Below are 22,201 nucleotides of genomic sequence, written 5' to 3' on the forward strand. Positions count from 1 at the left end.
CTAAATTTTCGGAAATATTGCTTGTACAAATATGATTGGAGCATGAATATAACAGCAAACTCAGCGAGTTTAAACTGTGCTGACCACCTGACATTAACAATGCAGCGCCTTGCCAAAATGCCGACAAAGCGAGAGAAGAGTTTTCTCGTATTGTAATATGCGGGATATTTGACCGAATGTGGCAGCTGCAAACGTGTAGGGGGGGGGGGGGGGTGAACGAGATTTCTGTACGCGGTCCAAAGAAGTCAACAGCAGGCGCAAGCCGCGAACTCTAAACACCGCAGCAAAGTGTGTGGAACACCGTGCGTCGGCGGTCACACATCGAACCGCGCCGTCTGCATTTCTCACAACTATTAAAAGCAGAAGGCTGCGGCCGGCGCCTTCAGATTTGCACCACAATGCACGGACCGGTTGAGGATGGACATTTCGTCCCCACGCTCATATTCAGCAACGAAGCAACCTTGCATTTATCCGAAAATGTTTATCTCCGCAATGTGAGAGTGTGGCGTACTGAGGATCGTTGTAGTTCCTTCACAGAATAAAAACGGCCCATTCAAGCTTTGTCTGTGACACTGGACAGAAAACATTAACCATCTGCGAATCTGGTTCATGCGCCGCAATTTCATGAGGATTTTCAGTAGCCCACACTCATATTGCGGAGATTAAGTTTTTCAGATAAATTCTAGGTTGCTTCGTCGCTGAAGATCAGGATGGATGTTCAGCATGGAGGTTCATCCTCCAGTGATCCTTCCGTTGTGGCGCGAATCTGAAGGCGCCGGCCGCAACCTTCCGGGCTGCAGACGGTACGGTTCGAAGTGTAACAGCCGACGCACGGTCTTCCACACACCTTGCTGCGGTATTAAGAGTTCGCGGCTTGTCGCTGCTGTTGACTTCTTTGTACAAAAATCTCGCTCACCCTCCTCCACGGCCGAAGCTGCCGTATTTGGTCAAACATCCCGTACTGTCCAACACACGAAAACTCTTCTCTCGCCTTTTCGGCATTTTCGCAAGGCGCTGCATTCTTATTATGAGGTGGTCGGCACAGTCTAAACTCGCTGAGGCGAAAAATATTTCGGAAAATGTAGAATTCTGGAAACCAGTGAACGATTTATTGGTAGCCCTGTATTTCGCCTCCTGTGTCGTCTGAGCGACGCAACTCATGATTTCGATCCCATTGTTATTTTCATATGAAGCCAAAAGTTGTCTTAATTATTAGTCGGAAAGTCGGAAAGTTTGACAATGTTGTATTTACAGATTCTTTTATTTGCACACAATACCTGCCTCCAAGGATTCTCCTGATAATGTTAAGAATCAAAGTACTTCTGTGCATCTCCAATTAATCACCGCAGCGCCTAATATTTCATTGACAAAATGTACTAGCACTTCTGTACTAACTAATTACACAGTGCCAAAACTATGTAGTGACTTCAATGCTACTACCTATATTGCGTACATTACCATCTGCCATCTTGCTGTAAGCAATCAACGATGACATACGTCAATGGTGAGTATATGCCTGCTTGTATCCGACTTTTATTACTCCTTTCCAGTACACTATTCAGTAAGTACGACCATGGAACCCAACGCAATTTCGCACCTGACTGACGTACTCATAGACCAAGACACAGGTATTGTTAATAGGTAGCGTGTGTTTGAATTCCGTAATTAAATCTAGAACTTCTTGCTGTGCAGCCTCAAGAATGAAAACTTAATACCCCAATAACTTTATTCTTCCTGCAAAACAATGATGAGAAATTTATGTATGATAGTGTTTTCTAACACGTATGGTGAGCTATCAGTGCTGCTATTCATTTACTTTTAATTCACGTCTTACTGACAATTTACTTATAGAATCAGTGACGAGTGGCTCCTTTCCTTACCTGAAATACCGATTACAAGATACATGCCACAGTAACTGTTCTAACTTTCTTTAAAGGGCAGATGGGCCTGTACTATATCGATGACATGTACAGATAATGTACATAATTTTCGTTACCACTCACGAATGATTCTGCGTCCTGTTTATTTTTCATTTAAGGCATACTGAATCTGTAGCTGATTTTACTGTTGCCTTTCATCTAGTATGTAGTGCCCGAACACAAAGCTCCGACGTCATTTGCATGGGAAAAGGTAGTCGATAATTTCAAATCTCCAGAGAAAAACCGATCGTGAAGATTTGATATTTTGCACAGAAAGGAATATTCTTTTAAATGGCGGTTAACGTAAGTACTGATCAGCTTTTGAACGCCACCTAACAACTTGTTTTTGAAAATCGGCAACCGGTAATGGTTTTGTGTAAATAAACTTTGCATATCATATTCGTGGTTGACTGCTCTAATTAAGTTGTAATCTTTATAATTTTACTACAGCCTACTTTCTCATGCTGTTTTCGAGAATGCAGCGATAGCTAGCAGGCACTATATAGTGTGTCTCAAATCAACATGAATATTATTCAAAAGGCCATTAGTAATTGATAGGCGTTACCACTGCATTGGAAAGCACGTTTCCTCATAACATTAGCAGTAAAAAGTTCAAGTCGATTATCCATTATATCATTCAGAAGACACACTAGATGTTACAGATAACTCGCGTCATAAGCACGCAAGATAATATTCTTCAGATCCATTTGTTCCTTTTTAGGCCACTCGGCCAATGGGTTAACAAAAATTTGAAAGCGCACGAAAGACTAGAACTTAATAGTGCGACGCAGCAAAACGGAGCAAACGAAACAAAACCGTGGACGGGACAGCACGGCCTGTATTCGCCTGGGACGTGTTGATTGCCCGCGCCCACGTGTCAACAGGCGTACGAGGCTGGCTGCACCGATGCCTCTTTGTGCAGAGGCTGCGTTCGTCTTGTGCACACGCAAATTTACACAGGTGTAAACGTACGTTTACATTACCTACGAACTGTTCCCAATGCTGAAAAATACTGAACCTGCCGTTCCAACTGTGTTTCGATCCATGACGACATCAAAACGGACATAAAACACTCGTCGAAATCTAACGTGCATAAAATATCTGACACAGCAATAATTATCGTTACTATAACACTCCATTTCTTTGGCCCCGCTAACTGACAGCCGTACTGTAACCTGTCAACCCAGCCTAGACCTCGGGCTATGCAACACGTCACTTTTCCACCACAACCTATATTAGAAAAAATACGTAATATAGCAGTCATGTAAACAACACCGCGTTCTGTTGTATCCGTAAGTATATATGACGTCACACAGTACATCATTACGCCACGGGGCAATGTTGACGCCCCCTATTGGTAGCTGCGACCTGCTCCAGTTTAGACAGTCGCCTGTACTGGGAAGACGAGTATTTGCAGAAACTAACGAGTGTTGACGCTTCAAAAAGGTGAAACAAGACGGAAGTCAGACAACTGCAAACTTTTTTTAACTGGCTAACTACTAAATGGTTTATGACCAAATGGGCCAGAAATGCGACAGCTAAATCTTCGCGAATCGCTTTTTTCTTCAGCAGAGCCATAGAAGTACCGGGTCCTCGTAAGTAAAATGTAGCCACTCACCGAGGTCCATTGTGTTCTGTAATTACCGTATGGCAACGAAACTTGGCAGGTATGCCAAGGCGATAATGCGAAACCAGTTTGCGCCGGAGGAAATCAGTTCTGATTTTAGTTACCAGGTGCGAATCTGTCGTTGTGCAACGTCTCGCCGAAGTCTTCGGTGCTCATACTGAACAAATTGTGCAGCTGGCGGTTAATAACAAGACCTACATTCTGCCTTTCTCACTTGTTTGACCCTTCCTGCCCACGTTCCGTTGCCAATCCATTACATATGGAAACATTTCTATACGTCTTTCTTCCGTTGATAGAGCCATTTGGTGGCCAAAATCGAAAACCATTCCTTTCCAGTGTAAATCGGCTCCGCAAGGGGGCTTTCGTACACCAAGTTTCGCTACCATACAATAGTTACAGTCCACACTGGACCCCTGTGAGTGGCTCAACTTCAGATTATGAGCACCCAGTGGTACAGTACCGTTACTGCCAGCCCAAGTATCGTGTGAGACACCACACTGTCAAAGATTCTGCTGCTGGACAGAACACGTGAAGAATTAAAAGCATCCACACTTTCAACACATGCAAAGATTTTTAAAGAGGTTTGTACAGTCATTTGGGTTAAAACTGTTTCTTTTGAAAGAGTGTTCAAGCATTCCTCTTTGCTCCGTCACTGGGCAGACTATTTCGACTTTTGTTCCACGTGTCAGTCTGCAACCACTTGCATATTAAGCACTGCCGATAATTCACTGCCGTCCATCCAGCCCTGGAAACGCAATATATGCAGATGTAGATACCTACTTTAGAAAACGTACACATATTCTGCACTCATCGCGGCCGGCCACGTTCCGTGATACACAGCCGTGACGTCACAACATGGACACACTCGTCCTGTTTATTACGGCCGACTCTGCAGCGCCGCATATACAGCCCCTACCATCGACAGAGCTTGGCCTTACAGTCTTCTTACTCACGACGATACGCTTAGCATTGCAAAAGATTTGTCCTACTATTAAGTTTTACCATTTAAATCCCATAATTTTTGCGTTGCTACTGTTTTAATATACTCTCAAAACATATAAATGGCGTACATCTAATCGATCGTTACGAAAACGGTGATCAGAAGTGCCAAATGCACAAATTTCCATCACTTTATTTTCTGCATCGACAATCGAATCGTACAACCTTTGTTGTCAAAGGGTTTTTGTTGCAGTTTGCTTCCTCCTCAGCGATTTCTTACACATTCCAGCCACGTATCAAATCGGTATGAAAGTTGCCTTGATGGCAATAGAGAAGAAAGTTATCATTACTAGGTGCTCGTACGAAGTTTGGTGTCCGCTCTCCGACGTGTCCGGAAAGTCCATACTAGAAAACAGCAGTACGAATTGGCACTCATCGTACATGTACCTAATGTTTGAAAACCATGTCCCAACTAGGGCAAACACAGTTGCTAAGCTAAAACCACTGTGTACTACCAGAATCTTTAATTTGTTTTCAATACACTGACTTTACATAAGCAAGCGTGTCAGGTGCTCAGCACATTTCTGTGGATGACGCATACTACTTTTGTTTCGTTGAACCCGATGCTTCGAAGTAAATGTCGAAACTAGCAGTTACTGTTTTGGAGTTTATCCACATACGGTTCAAGAGGCAATATTAGCAGCTTTCAGTCTAATCAAGATTTCTAACAAATGAAGCTACGTTGTCTTCTGATCTTAAGAAACTGATAGCACCTCTTAGTTCCGACAGATTATGTTCAACCGTTCCTCTACGTGGACCACAACGTCACACACGCTATGAAAGTGTTGTGCCGCAGGAATATATTGAGACCAGAAAGAAAAAAATACGATGAAATCATTATAAATGAGTTCCTCCCATTGATTTCTGTGTATGTTATTCAGCTTTCTGTGTATGCAATGCTTTATTTGAAAAGTAAGGATGCGTCTCTAGTTAGTAACGGTAGTAAACTTTTGCCCACAGCTGAAACTCTGGTCGCAAACCAGAGACGCCATGAAATGACGTCGCCCTTACTAACGACGCGGTGAAGCGAGTTGATCAACTCTGGATAAATTTTCTGTTTTTTAGTATCATCGCTTGCGGGAATAGACTGAAAGAGCATTGTGTTGTCTCCCCTTTTTTTTTTTTTTTTTTGGTCATCAGTCTACTGACTGGTTTGATCCGGCCCGCCACGAATTCCTTTCCTGTGATAACCACTTCATCTCAAAGTAGCACTTGCAACCTACGTCCTCAATTATTTGCTTGACGTATTCCAATCTCTGTCTTCCTCTACAGTTTTTGCCCTCTACAGCTCCCTCTAGTACCATGGAAGTCATTCCCCCATGTCTTAGCAGATGTCCTATCATCCTGTCCCTTCTCCTTATGAGTGTTTTCCACATATTCCTTTCCTCTCCGATTCTGTGTAGAACCTCCTCATTCCTTACCTTATCAGTCCACCTAATTTTCAACATTCGTCTATAGCACCACATCTCAAATGCTTCGATTGTCTTCTGTTCCAGTTTTCCCACAGAAAACGCGATAAGAAATTTTACGCTCTCCCGATTAAACTACAACGAAGAAAAGCCTTCACCTCATCACCGTAATCGCAATTCCTTCCAGTTCGTCCCTCGGTAGTTCCTCAGTTCATATAAACGAACGGTTAAAACGACACGGCGTTTATAATAAACTGCCCCGAAACCTGCTGTGGCCAGAAAATTCCGTTACAACTGGGAACGGAGTTGCTGACGACGGCATTCTTGCCTCAGACGCCGTCCGTGTTCTTACCGAGTTAAAACTTTAGTAGCAGTTCGACAATATTTTAAAATATTTTGCCCCACGTAGCGACGTAAATGATTCGACGAACTGGTCTGGAGAAACGCCGCTGTCTGGATTGAAATTACTGTTGCGAAATCTGATCTGTGTGGCCTCTCTGATAACAGAAAACGTTAAGTAATATTATGATTTAAAAAAGTCTGTACCCCCGGTTTTGCGTTGATAACAGTGCTGCAAATATTTTTGTCTGAAACGAAAGTGTGAAACATTATACACAGATAAGTAGCATTTATTTTTTCGTTAATTTTCCGTCTCTCGCAACCGACAGAGCTTTGTCACTGCCTCAGCGACTGATTGTTGCTGTTAGCATCGCGGATTGTTGCCACTTGTAACTCTCCCGCGAGTAATGGCTGTTATATGAAGTAAACGAGAACGACAGAGAAATTTGCATGCATGAGTTAATCGTCTTAATAAGAGCGAATCTATATTTGACGCAGAGACTGCATTTTTAGAATGTGCCCACACCACAACCTCGCGTATCCCTCAAGTTGCGAGACGCGTGTCCACTCCCACATATGAGTCACACTGACAGTCGCTGGCCAGTTTTACCATCTTAACGCATCCGCACACTTCCTGTTTCGCACTCGACACATTCATGGACGGCCTTCTGTCTCAGTTGCCTCCAGCTGATGTTATTCTACAGTCCCGAGAAGGAGGCGATTGTGTGAGAAGATCTTCCGGAAAACGTGTAGAAATCGTCAAAAAATACCGTCTAAACGTTTTTATACAAACCAATTAACGCATGTGATACGTTTATTATACTCACCTGGATGACTTGCGTAGTGAGGAATAGGAATAGCAGTAAGGGGTGGAACGTATTTACAGTCCATGGTTTTGAAGACGTGTAACTGCCTAACAAAGTCAAGGCGAACTCCTAATCACGTACATAGTATTAGCGGATATGTCACCAGCCACAGTTTGAGAACAAGTAATAATGAAGTTGACAGCATCATCTGTTTTTTATCGATGCGAAATCTAAACCCAAGTGTGAGGCCTTGTTTTACTTCGTGACAATGTATCAGCTGTTCACCTTCTGTTTGTACAAATTGCATTCGTTAAACGGTAACAGATAAAAAACGATTCGTCGAGGGTCTTTACACACTCCACATCAGAGGAGGACGGCCACATTAGAGCCAACAATTAATTTCTCTGAAAAAGCGATGAACAGGGAAGAGCTTTTTTCAGAGGTATTGTCGTGTCGCAGGGCGGCGCCGATCGGGAGAACGAAGATCACCTAAGCTTTATTTTACTGCGCCTGATTGCGTTATAGGGCGCTCGTTGGCGCATGTGAAACTGTGGACTCACACCAAGTTTCATGCGTTCGACCACAGAGGTACACATATACACGGCGGGTGCATCTATCCTTGCCGTGTTGACATTCGAAACCAAATGGATTAGACAGTTACATTATCTACACCTGGAATCAATTACTGATTTCAAAAATGATCTTGTTGTATTAGTGTCACACATGCAGTAATTCAATTAACCTACTTTCTCCAACAGTCGCAATGTTAATGCGACAACTGTCCTTGTTACGTTTGGGCAGGTAGAGCGACAGAAAACGTTTCAAACACTGTCCTGACAATTCTTTATTTAAACAAACGACAGAATTGCAGTAATTTGAGAATTCCTGTTCCTGTTGGACTGTGGCTCATTTAGCTGGCCGCTTCCACGGAAGACTAAATGTCAGTTTCACGGGAAGCACATATTTTTCTGGCCCTTTCCTCAGGACTGCGTGTCATTATGTTTTAATAAGAAACATCCGTAGTGTCCAGTTTTAATACGGAATGAAACGCTATGGCTTCTGATTAATCCAGTACAGATGCCGACACAGTATCGAGATGACGTCACTTGAAGAGTAAATTCATAATAGTGGGTTAGAGAGAAACGTTCTGTCGTGTCAAAAATTTTCGCCATTCGTAGAGTTTTCGATCTGACGACCAACATAGCCTAGATCCCTACATTCTTCCAACCCATGGATTTTGGGAAGTGTTTGCTGCGTAGCTTGTGCTATTCCGTTTTAACATATAAATGGCGTATAACTAACGGCTCGTTTGGAACAGTGTGGGCTACACGTGCCAAACGCACAAATTACCAGCAGTTTCATCTCTGTCTCGACAATCGAAACGCGCAACTTCTGTTGCCAAAGTCTTAAAGTTGTAGTTGCATCTTTCTCTACAAAGTAATTCTGCGACATCTTACACACTCCGGCCACGTATCACATCAGCATCAAAGATGCCTTGATGACAACAGAGAATAAATTTATGATTAATATCTGCTTCTACCAAATGTGCTGTGCACTCTCCGTCGTGTTTAAATAGTCCTTACTAGAAAACTGTAGTAGAAATTGGCGCGAATCGTACATGTGGCTTGGCTCTGAGCACTATGGGACTCAACTGCTGAGGTCATTAGTCCCCCAGAACTTAGAACTAGTTAAACCTAACTAACCTAAGGACATCACAAACATCCATGCCCGAGGCAGGATTCGAACCTGCGACCGTAGCGGTCTTGCGGTTCCAGACTGCAGCGCCTTTAACCGCACGGCCACTTCGGCCGGCAATCGTACATGTGCATAACCTTTGAAAACCGTGACCCAATTACGGGAAACACAGTCGCTGTACTTGAATACGGTGTACTACTAGAATTTTTAATTTGTCATTGATACACTGACTTTTACATAACAAGGCGTGTGTTGTACTCTGAAGATTTCCATGAATAACGCACACTAAAGCCCTCGTCATCTAGGGCGGCGCTTCCTCATACAGACGCGGAGCGGAAAGGAAGGGAGGGCTAGGGGGGGGGGGGGGGTGAAAACTGCGCACGTGCCAGCAGCAGAGAGCGGGCAAACAAAGTCCACGTGGAAATAGTAAATATTCGAGAACAGCTGACACAGTTTTGTGAAGAAGTGAAGTACCATTTTTCTCAAAACGTCATTGAAACTGCTTGCAATAATTACCATTTATTGCGATTTGAACTGCTTTATGAGTAGAAATTTAATACACTACAACATTTACTTCGAGCACAAACCGAAATCATTATATCTGCTTGACAACTGCTTCTGCTCTGTGTCTATGGTGTGTCTGTGTGTGTGTGTGTGTGTGTGTGTGTGTGTGTGTGTGTGTGTGTGTGTGTTTGTGTTTGACGGTAGTTGAGTGTAATCACTGCGTGTAAAAAAAGAATTAGTGGTAGAAAAGACTAATGTAAAAGACTACCGTAAGAATGGTCAGTAAGTTGTCATATTTTTCTTTGTTAACGGGCATTGTGAGTGTAAACTAACACGTTCGATGTTACAGTGAGAGACCGGATTGATAATCAATTGAAGAAGCAAAAAATTAAGCACAACCTGCGAATAACTCCAGGGAATCTGACCGATAACATCGAAAACTACCGATATGTCGACAGATAACCATCATTGTCATTTTAGAGCCCTGTGCAGTAAGTGCCTTGAAAATGACAGAGGTTTACAATACGGTGGGAGAAGCTTAACTTCTCCTTGGGCAATATATTTGTAGTCTGCATAATTAAAAGGATACAAGTCCTAATCAGAAAGGCTAGGAAGTTCTCATTATTATGTATGCAACTGATCTGTTGACAAACACATTTTTAAGCCGTGAGTCTTTAAAACTAAGAAATATTACTTTGTTGCAAAGTCTACATTCTAATACCATCTTCACTTGTGTTTGAGTCTGTTTCCGAACAATCTGGTATTAAATTTATGATGACAGGTTCAAGTCTTATATCAATCATCGTCTCCCTGTCAATTTCTTCTTCCTAAAGCTTCTCAGCATGCCACACAGACTATGCCCACACTACAGGTGGGATGTTGTCTGTTGCCTCGTTGCTTATTGCCTCATGTACAAGCGATTCACTGTATGTTACCTTGAATGTTTTGTTTCTTTTTCTTCCATATAGTGTTAACACCCTTTGCCCAAACTAATTCCATGTGGCTACAATGACAGTGACACGTGAGTAAACGCAAAATCGTGTGACCGCATTCATGTGCAAGGAAGTCGTGTGTGAACGTTCTGTCGCGTGACTGGTACAGTATAAATTAACGAGCTGCAGAAGATCGACACGAGTCTAGATTATACGATGCTTACTATTTTTATTTTTAAGCTGGGGTAAAATATCCACATTTCAGGTGTTTGTACTTGATGTTTTTTCTATAACAGTTTAATTATAACTGGCAATGACCGACTTCGATGCGAGGTATGACAAGAATTGTGAATCACATCACGAGACTGGCAGCGTTCATCCAGAATGGTAGTCACTGCTGTTTTACTTGCACGTAAATACAAGTTTATTCTCAGAAATAAAACAAGAAGAGTCAGACTGCATAATAATTGTCCGAGAACCTATCCCTATGAGAAATTTAAAACTGACAGTACCATCAATAATTTTCCGGCATATCTTCTTGGAATCATTATAACTGACCCATGTATCATCGACGTAATACACTGTTTACCTATCTCCTTCTCTTGTATCGTGAATCTTTATATGGCATGTAGTTCGTGCTGCACCTATATCATTTGTTTGAACTAAAAACTCTCTTCTTAACGTATCTGGAACCAATGTCTTTGAAAATACTTTACCTTGACGAAGCGCTTACCATTGAAGCCTGCGTAATTGTAACACGTTTTTGTTATGTCAGGCATTCATCATTCACATGGATCTCTTTAAAACATCATTGTTAAAACTATCCATTTGTGTTACTGGTTCTTTGCGATTTCGATGCTTTCCGGCGACACGAAACCAACTGTTTCTACAGTTCCGACAGTCTTGACACTTCCCTTTACAATTCGCTTTAACGAGCCGACTCCACATGGTTCTGTGGGCCATTGTTGTGCTTTCAAATATCAACCGTAGGAGGCTCGCTTTTAAATTCACGTTTGAAAAAGTTATAATTGAGGTAAATAATCCGCCTCGCCTGCTTGTGATGCACTTCACGTTGATTGCCGTCATATGACTTTTTTTTTTAATCGCTCTTAAACATTTACAAGATACAGATTCACAGCTGTACTGCTGCAAGAAAATAAAAGAAAGAGAGAAATTGATAGTTGGATGGACAGTTCGGTTGTGGCGAAGTGCGGCAACAGTGCTGCACGTAGGAGCGAGATTCTCGCTCTCTGCTAGAACTCGCTGCTAGCCTCTCGGAAAGAGCATGAATATTAGTGGCCGCCAGTGGCTAGTGGAGGGGGATGAGGAGAACAGCTGAAAATTGGACCGCCTTCTTACATGACACAAACAACAGGACTCTTCTGATTCGTCCAGACCGATGCTTCGACGTAAATATCGAAATTTCCAGCTACTATTAAAGTTTTGGAGCCAGTGCAGATACGGTTCTGGAAGAAGTATTTAGGTGCTTTCAGTTTACTCAGAATCGGTAACATATTGGTAGTATATGAAGCTACGATGTCTTCTGGTCAGAAGAAACTGATAGCACCTCTTTGTTTCGACAGATTATACTTCACCGTAGCTGCACGTACCACCACCGTGCCACACACAGTATGTTCCTCTTGTGCCGTAGGTTTATAGCGAGACCAGAAAAAAAAGAAACCTGATATCAGTATATTTAAGGAAGTGATTCATTACCGTGTATGTTACTCACCTCTCGGTGTGTGCACTGCTCTATTTGGGAGCTGAGGAAGCATCGATAGCAGACTCTTGTTTTCGCTTTTCAAACTGGAGGTCGTCCGTACTAGCGATACGATGAAGCGATTTCTCCACTCGGGGCAAATCTGTCTTTTAGTTTCATTGCTTAGGGGACGGACTGAAACGGCATAGCGTTGTCTCCCTTAATCCACAGAAAACACGATAAGAAATGTTACGTTCTTTCGATTAAATTACTGCTAAGAAAAGCCTTGAGATTATCATCGTAATCGCAGTTCTTTCTACTTCACCGCCCTGTAATTCGTCACGGTCACGTAAACGGACAATTAAAATGGCCCGGTGTTTACAATAAATTGCTGTGAAAACAGCTGTAGGCCGGAAAATTCCGTCACAGCTGGGAACGGTGTTTCTCGCGACGGCTTTCTTGTGCCACGTCCGTGCTCTTGTCGAGATGAACTTTACTAGCAGTTCAGGATTAATTGAGAAAGGTCCATCGCCTTTTTTTTCCGTCTACGCATCACTATCGCCGTGCTGCCAGACAAGGTGTCGACGTCTGCGACGCTGTTCCCCCAAGTCGGGAAACAGATGATTCGACGAACTGCTGTGCAGAACAGCCACTGTACAGGTTGAAATCATGTTTGCAAAATCTGATCTGTGCGGCCTCTATGATGACAGAAAAAGTAAAACCCTTTTCTTATAGAAAGGAATCTGTGTATTCCTCGATATTTCGTTTTAACAGTACTCCAAATAGTTTTGCGTACAACGCTTAGCGAAGTATTACGCTCAGATTGGGCAAGTATCAAATGTTAGAAATATGGCGGGCTTCCCAGAATCAACTGTTCCCTTCGCTTCAGTGGTGTTACATATATTCAGATCTCGGGAGGGCGTCTATCGCTGACAGTATGGTGACGTCATAACATCGATACTCGCGACTCACTCATTACGAACGATCCTGCCCTGACAAACGCGCCAACCCTGTAATCGACTGACCCTACTAAAGAAGCATTTTTTTCCATTTTTGCTCTGGTTTACGCCTAATACACCTTGAAAACGCAAACGGCGGACACCTTTCCGCCTGGTTTTTGCTCTCCTGGCTACAGCTACCAACTATATAATTATTAATCGCTCTGTCTCCTGATTCAGCAAAAGGATCGCTTGAGCCGTGTGGACGACGTGTTTACATCGCTGCGACGTCTTCTTTCCCGATATGGTGCTGTGGTCTCCTGCACTTTCCGGTCGTATATAAAAACAGGCCCGTACTTGGCTTGTTGACAATGTGGAAACACGTAGAGTTATCATTTTTGTAACCTCTTGTCAAGTATGCCGTCCATTCTCCATCGTGTTTGAATAGTCTATACCACAAAGCCGCAAAACAAATAGCTGCGCAACTTATATCTGCACTTAATTCACAACCGTGCAGCAGTAAGCTTAACTTTGGACGCTCAACATAGCACCTTCCAACACTTTAACGGACGTGGATAGTACTTTTGAGCATCCCATTACGTGCAATCTCCTCCTTCCCCTCTTCCTTATATTTTCACTGGCGTACGTAAGAAATCCATACCCTCCAATAATTGTTAATGTCTCCTCTCCATTTTAGGAAAACACCGATAAGTTCGCTGTACCAAGGACAGTTGCATTACAGAGACGATACTCGTAACAATTATGAATCTCGTCATAAGGACTAGCAAAACCTGTCAAGGTTTAATATGTAAACATAAGTAGAGAAAAACGGTTTACGAAATTTTCGCCTTCAGAATGTTGTGTCCGGTGTAAACGTCGTATCTGTCGTACCGTTCACCTTGCCTGCTCAGTAAATAGGTTACGTGGAAAATCGCAGCAAATATTGAATTCTGGTCGACGTCTGCGTGGTACCTTAGGTCATTGCCCATATGTTTTAGGTTCATACAGACATACAAAAATAAATTAATAACACCGTATTTAACAGTCTCTCGTTCATCACTACTGGCTCACAGACGATATTAAAAAATACCGTCTTTACGCATGGTGATAGGATCGATGTGAGCGAATCAGTTAATAGTTTTGTTTCGTTTTCAGTGCTTTGGCAATCGACCAGCGGTGCACAGTCTTTGCTATCAATAATACCGATTCCGTGGGGTCTCATGTGTTACCCCATAACAGCGTGACTGACACTCATGTCACGACGTTTACACATTTACTACTTTACTAGAGGACTGTTTGTATTATACATCTATTTTCTTAGCGCCTTTGTCAAACGTATGATACTTATTGTGTGCTGAATTTTAAAGTTACTGATCGCTACCAACGCAACCGTCATTTTGCCTTTGTTAGCACTCTCCACCAAAGGTTAGGTGTACTTGACTCCTGAGCATTCGACCAACATTATGTCACGCATTGTCTGGCACATACAGGTGCGCAACCACAGTTTGACCAAAAGCCAAAACATCAAATGAAGGAATGTAGAGGTCGCAGTTGAGTATTTAAGGCGCTATGCCAGCATGAACCGTGGTCAGTTGGAACATTTGCTCCACATAATTTTGTTAATTAACTGGTGGCTTATTTTTCGTTCCTTTTGGCCCTTTTAAGGCGTATTGAAAAATGAAACATGGACATGTTATTTCTTCATTTCTGAAACAATGCTGTCTAGCGTGCGTCAACTAAGTCTGATACGGGTGAAAGTGATAATTTAAATTTACCTTTTTCTCATTGTGACGATTTGTTAGTCCAAGTATTGTGTTTACGTATACATTTTCTGTAAATTACCAGTCATTTGAGTGAAGACATTCGTATGTCAGATTTATATTACGTTCCTGTAGCCCAGAAAATATGCAGCTACACAAAATACTATGTCTCATGCTATCTTTCCGCCCTGCACTTTTGGTCAAATTGTTTTTCCGCGCCTGGTATAACGGCGCTGGATAGCAAACCTATCTCAACCAGCCCTGTTCAAATAATTCATTTTTTACGCACGCTACACACAGCTCACTGAATGACTCCCAGCCCAGTCGTCCGCCTATATTCCGCCACGACACTGGAAAGCCACGCGCGTGCCTCAAAATCATGAACGCAGCATCAGATTCTCATAGTGACACTGTACTGCTTGTGAGCAACCTCAGACATTAATCGCAAATGCAGATCATAGTAATGTAGAAGCTGAGTTTATCTTTCCGTTTGTTCTCCGTCTCCTGCAGGCCAGAGAGCTCTGTCGCTGCATCAGCGGTCGATTACTGGTGTGGGCGCCACAGAACGATGGCAGTTAAATTGTGATTCTATTAAAGGAATAGAAACAGAAAGAAGTAAAGAACGCGGCATCTAGCAGTCAAGCAGCACGTTTCTGGTAGTTTAATGCGATGACGAATTTAAATGATAAATTACGTAGTGGGACTGAGTTAACAGCTAAAGCTAAAGCTACGCACTACAGAGACAAACTCACTAAAGTTATCGTCGTTGCCAGATATTATTTTACACACAGTTGAATCAGACTACTTCTTATGAACTACACTTAACTATGCCTGTAATTCATGGCGAAGCTGACCATTACTGTTACTATTCTGGTATTTTTCTTAGGTAAAGACAGAGCAAAATGCTCACACGATGTAGCAGTCTTACGTCTATCATGCAGTTGTCCGGGAAGCAATTCCTCCAGTCCGAGCCATTCCTGTTGCGACTAACCTTATAAACTGAATACTTAGTAAACGGCGAACCGAATTACTTACTGCATTATGTGCATGAATGCTGCAGTTTTCTCGGCAACAACGATAACCAAGCACGAAAGAGAAAGATTTAGCTACAGATGTCTGCCATCATAGGGTTGTCGTGACAGCTAAGTCATTAATTAAATCTTGCGAGGTGCCGGGGTGGAGAAGAGTTTGTGCCTCTTTAATTATGACGAATTTTGCATGAGAACGAGACATGCACTCGACCCCCTCCTTATCTACCAGCTAATTAATTATGCGCACAATGGTAATGGAAGAAAATGATGGTGGCCCCTGCTAGTTAGTTAAATAAGGAGTGCACACTGACAATAATTTAATAAGAATAGTAATCTACTCAGAAAAAAAGAGAACTCTATCATATTAAACAACAGGAAATGGGATTCTGCATATCTCTACGACAAGATATACGGATTAAATATGAGAATGAGATTTATTATACATCAGAACATAAATTCACATGATTATCGACACAGACACTTCATTAAAGAATAGGGTTACTGAATTATTATGAGAATAAGAGTTGGCTCGAGAACAAGGGGCTCCTACTCTCTGTGATGCAATAGATTGACGATAATGACTGGAGGTCCTAATGAATCAAATATTAATCTCCCGACTATATAGCAGTATGGCAATTAGCAGTCAGAGGGGATCACATGGAGAAACAAACAAGGTGGACTTGTAACAATGTGAGCATGCTTGCTGCTGAGTGATTCAGTGTTGATAAGGACCTACAATGCTGGAGCCGCACAATGCTGTGCCGGTACTGAAATCTGCAGCACGCCGTCGGTATGCAGCGTCCTGGTGATGCAGGGGCCGACTTCTGCCGTGCAGCGACTCTGTGTCAACCCCTGGCAGCGAGGGCTGTCTGAGAATTATAAGCAAGAGCGAAGCCAGCATTGCTGAACTCTCTACTCTCCTCGGAAACCGCTGATTACAAAATTCCGCCACACTGTCTCGGAACATCATTCGCGCCAATAACGGCCGTTCCCTCCAATTCCGAGCAGGGCTTTATGACGTCAACTAGCCTCAGTTAATGTTGACCAGTCATGCCTCTGCTGTTCAGCTGAGGGCACTGAACTTGCCGTTTGACTGACTACGGAAACAACCTGCCTCGACCACGGGCCATCTGGCACCAGACAGTCGCACCCCGGAGGGCACAGTCCACAAGTATTGTCAGAATTAAGAGGAGAATGCAGTCAGTCGGTGCCAGGAATCTTCGTTCTGGACGCGCCGGAATGGTAAACACATAAACTGCGGCGACACTCAGACGTCTCGCAGGTCGTTCCGCCAGGGGCTTAAGCCTACTGTACGAACCCCTCAGATTCAGGGAAGAGCAGCCCCCAACCGGAAATGCCATGTGCCACGTCCTCCGATGGTTGCTTCGCACAAGCCACCCAGGGAAGTAACCCAACATGTATAGGAATCAAGCGAAAATTATTTTTTGAGCACTCAGTCCAAATACTCTCATTACAATAACCTTATTCGGTCTGTTACTACCGTGCAATGACATAGAACTCTGATAAAATTGATTAAAATGAGAGGAGACACGCAAAAGAGTACACAGAACCTCTCATTCCCCCCCCCCCCCCCCACCCCCCACCACCAGTCAATTTAGATTATTTTTGGTAGTGGATGACACACTTGACAAATGTAGTGTGTCAATCACTCAGAAAGAATCGGTCCAGTTTCCAAAATGTCACAACGAACTGGCAGATTAAATTGGAAATTGATGATAAAATGAAAGGTGGAATTTTTCTTATGGCTTCGCCAACATCTTACTCACATTGACGAATAAGTCACACGCAACACAGAGTCACCCTCAGGGAGCCCACTGTCATGCATGGACATACTCACAGAGTCATACAAATGTTGAACACATGCCAGAAGGCTAAGTTCGAAGCTGCAGTAAAATGTTGACCTAATGGACCTGCAAGCTTCTCATTAAAGTAACATTTAAGAATTAGCTCCTGATGCCCAACTCTAACACACACATACTTCTGCATGAAGCCAAAAAGACAAACAACATCTCTATGCTTCATGGTTGAAACGTTTAACCACCCTCACGCCGTTTCCCTGAACAGAAAGGATGATAAAGCTTTTACAGTGATTGATTGGCTGATGGTCCATTCACCATTAACCAGAATTGTAACGACAGATATTCCGCTCACATAGACAAACAAAAATACTCTCGTGTAACAGTAGCATATTATTGTATATAACATTTTGTAACTATTGAAATTTGTACACATAGTGACAATTGACAGGCATGAACATAAGTGAGATAGAGAGATATAGTGTACATAAAAAGACCTGTGTGATCGAAGATTATGTAACGTAGTGTGCATCAACAAAAAAAAAAAAATTGTTCCAAACTGACATGATGATAGGGAACCAGGATATCCTTAACATGAACATGTACATATAAAAAAAGAAGACTGAAAGCTATAAAGCAAAAAAATATACATGTATTTGACATTGAATTTCTAATCTCTAGTGTCTGAAATAAAGTTTGGGGGGGGGGGTCAAAAAAAATACAACGTTTTCACTAAAAGCACGAATGTTACTGTGTTCACGCAGTTGTCTGAGCAAGAAAAGAAAAAAAAAAAAAAAACAGTTTACCGTAACGTCCTTCGCATGCTGACGTCACACAACGAATCACTCAACACACGAATATTGCCACACTCGGGTGTGGAGCGGGATGGTGGTTCCTGGCGTGGAGAAAGCGGCGCCAGCTGGAAGCAGTGCGACTGGTGGTGTGGGCCACCAATCTAATGTTTCTGGGAACCAGGCGCGCCATCCGGAAGTTGCTCCAGTCGTCCTCCACTCTCTGTAGCGGCACTGTCCATCGACAAGAAGCTCGTGGGGTGGTACGACAGCCTACTGTTGATGTGCAGTACAGTGCGGTACGGTGGCAAGCACACGTACGGGCTCTGTGTGTATTGAGGACCGCAAGAATCGGGACAGAGCCGTAGGACAGGTAGTTGGCCGTCCTAAGACCGTAGCACTCGGTCTTATCTAGACCGAAAAATTGCAATACGGGATTCTACTCTTAGAGTGACTGCAACACTCGTGGATTCATCTGATGGAGGCTGAAACCAGGATAGTAGATCGATCAACGCGGCCGATTGCTCGGAACTGCTCTCTGTAGGAGAGAACATAATCACGACAAACTGCAGTCCAGCAATACCCGGCACAGAACTGCTTTGGGCGTTCAGTCCGGCCTATTATAGTGATTTATGCAAACTGGTGCAGGAACTGTAAACGGCGTCCGTCATAAGTGCGCCTCAAGAGATCACTCCGACTCTCCGTTCTGCCATTGTTAGAGTACGCCCTCGTCGTCTGGCACCTCTTCTGCAGTGGAATCCCCATTTCTAGTGGAGTCCCCATTTCTAGTGGAGTCCCCATTTCTGCGTCACCGCTGAGCGGTGCCGTGCTGTCTCCTCGGCCAGCCGCCAACGGGGTCGCCCGTCCCGGTGGGATCCCGGGGTTGTGTCCGCCTTCAGCTGACCGGAAGCTGTCGGCCAGGTGAGCCGCCGCCTCACTCAGCAGGTGGGCGGCACGCGCCTCTGAGCCGTCGCGGAGGGGCGGGGTGTGTCGTGACTGACAGCCGCCTCGCTCGGGCGTCTCCCTGCCGCTCGGCCTCCATTTACTCCACACCGACCACCGTGTAGCGTCACTTCTCGTCCGGCAGTCACTCGCTGTTCGCAGTACCTGCACAATACTTAAGACCTTTCATAAAGAGTGCCCCCTCTAAACTTTTTACTAAAACAGCATTCAGAATTTGTAAAAATCGTATTTTGTACATTCGATAAAACAAATTAATAGAGATGAATATTTACATGAATAGAACTGTTACACTAATACAACACAAAATTCTTATACTCTGCTGAGAGACTTTATAATTAATGCTTATTGTAAAGAATAGTGACTTAACCTATGGGCCCATTGTTAATACCAGGGTACGATTCATTAAGATACAGAGAAGCTCAAGTACTCCACCCGTAACTCTAAAATACTGTACGTAATCCCACCTATGACATACCTGTCACTGGAGCATGCTCACAACTACTGCTGACTCTTTAACTCCACCAACTACGCTATCTACAGGCGCCACTGCACGTCCCTCGCCGTCTCGGATCCCAGAGGCCTCGATGGATCCCTGAAACTGCTCAAGACATGGCGGACGCACACAAATAAACAATGAACACATATTACACGAGATATAATTAGCTGTAATCGCCTTAGTAATGGAAATTAATAAAAATACTGTATGTAACTTACCGGATACACCCGTTCACCATACATACCCCCCCCGTCCTGCCCCGCTGCGACAACTCGGTGGATGTTGCTGTCTCTGGCGAGGCCGATCGCTGAGTCGGTCGCTACTCATCTGAGATGGAACTGGATGTACACAAACTTACGGTGGAAAATTTACACACACAAAAAAAACACGGCAGACTTCGCAAGTTACAATGCAAGGACTCTACCTCTGTACACAATTTCTTGTAAATATCATACTTTTAGACTTCTCGTGTGTGCTAAGTCTCACACCGAGACCCCAGTTACCGGACTTGTTGAGGAACTCCATACCTTCGGCATTACACCGCTCACACGATAAATCCCGACGACCGCTCACGTTCAGAGACGTGACGTACCACCGTACGAGAAACTCGCCACACTCCAGAAAGGTTGCGCTTAACAGCAGCGGCATGGGTGGGCACAATGGCCACCTTTGTACATCCGCCTCCAAACCCTAAGAGTATGGTGCAACGCGCTGTGGCGTGCCCAACACGCCAACGAAGAGGAAAGTCTCACTGAAAGTAGGTGCAACACCGCAATTGTGTGCCCATGACAGCAGTGACAAATACCGCGCAAACAAAGAAGAGGTGCAACGCTGTAAGGCGTGCCCAGAACACTGTCGGTATGCATCCAGTAGCTCTTCCTCAACAAAGACACAGTAATAGGTACGGTGTAAAGACAAAACACACGTGAAGATGGAGTCTGTGTTACCAATGACTTTGAACAGTGGTGGCTCCCCCATGAAATGGAAAGTACAGAAATGTGAGTTAGACCGACCCTTCGATTTCGGAGTTAACAAAGAACGCGGAAGGTCCATATGTCGCCACGTAGCCCCTACAAGTTACACATGTACATGTTAAAGAATATAAATAAAAACAAATTACCACACTTAATGTCTCATACGTACACAACAGAAAGATGTTTTCTAAGCCAGTCTATTTTACAAATGTTTCCCTTTTGTTTCACACACAGGCAACACTTTTATTCTGTACAAAAACTACGTTCTTGTGCTCCTCCCATTTCAACATATGTAAACGGCTCTGTCCGAGTATTTGTGCGGATTTTCCCCCAGCCGAAACCGCACGGTCCTGGCTTCCATCTCGCCCTCCATTTCTGTTTCGGTGATTGGATCTCGGTTTAGGACCACGTATTTCGATTCACTCATCCCGCTCTTCATGTGAATCTCTGCGGCTCCAGCTCGTGTCATACTGGCGGGTATCGTTTTGTCTCTGCAAGTTACTCTGCCGTCCCTATTTTGTCTCTTATAGTCCTGCCTCCACGCTGATGGATGTAGTTATTGCGCGGTACTCCACGACAGTCGCCATTGTAATAGTTATTTTGCCCTTTCCTTCCATCATGCGCTGCTTCTTTTTCGAAAATTAACTCCAACTCGCGCAGAAGGCTTTTCAATGTTTCGATATTCGCTCCGTACTTTCCTACAAGCGCTATCCGGTAGTTGCTCGGCAGTTTCGCGAAACAGAACTTCATTATTTCACCATCACTATGTGGCACATCAAGAAACTGATTCTTTCTAATTAAAGCCTCAAAGAGCTTCGTGGGGCTCTTGTATCCTGACGCCTCCGGATATGGACACAAAATGATTTCTTCTTTTATTCGGTCTTGCACTTGGCGCGATCAATACTTTCCCATTAACGCGTCGGTGAAATTCTTGATACGTTCGGCATGCACCTGCAACACTACGCATTTTCTCAGCTGCCGTGCCCTCGATGTGCCCGCAGATAAATTCTAATTTTTCTGTCAATGGCCAAGATATTAGTAGCGTGTTAGAAAATTGTGACAGCCAAATTTTTGGGTGAAGTGAGCCTCCATTTTCCCGGAAATTTTGGAATTTGAGGACCGGTAAAATGTGTTTTTAATCAAACACTGGTACCTCTTGCACATTTCTATTGGGTGTAGTATCACACGCGCCCTTCTGTTTGACGCAAACTGACACCTCCTGGTTCTGCCCCACAATGATACTGGAACTGAGCGTTAGTTGTCGCGGTCGGGCTGCAGTTTTGCAGCCGTGCGCTCCCTGGGCTGTTGAGCGCGATTCGTACTCGACTGCGTCGCGCCGAGCCGGCCGCCGCCTCTGGACGCTGTGTACCAATTTGTACTCGGCGTTCCAGGCGTGCCACATCTTTTTCTAGGCTTCCACACCTTTGGGTGGTACCCGCAACGCGTTCTTCAACGCTTTCCATTCTTTGCGTTGTGCTCGCAAGTGCTTCCTTCCACTGGGC

This window comes from Schistocerca piceifrons, chromosome 11, assembly GCF_021461385.2.
Source record: "Schistocerca piceifrons isolate TAMUIC-IGC-003096 chromosome 11, iqSchPice1.1, whole genome shotgun sequence".
In the NCBI taxonomy this organism is placed as follows: Eukaryota; Metazoa; Arthropoda; class Insecta; order Orthoptera; family Acrididae; genus Schistocerca; species Schistocerca piceifrons.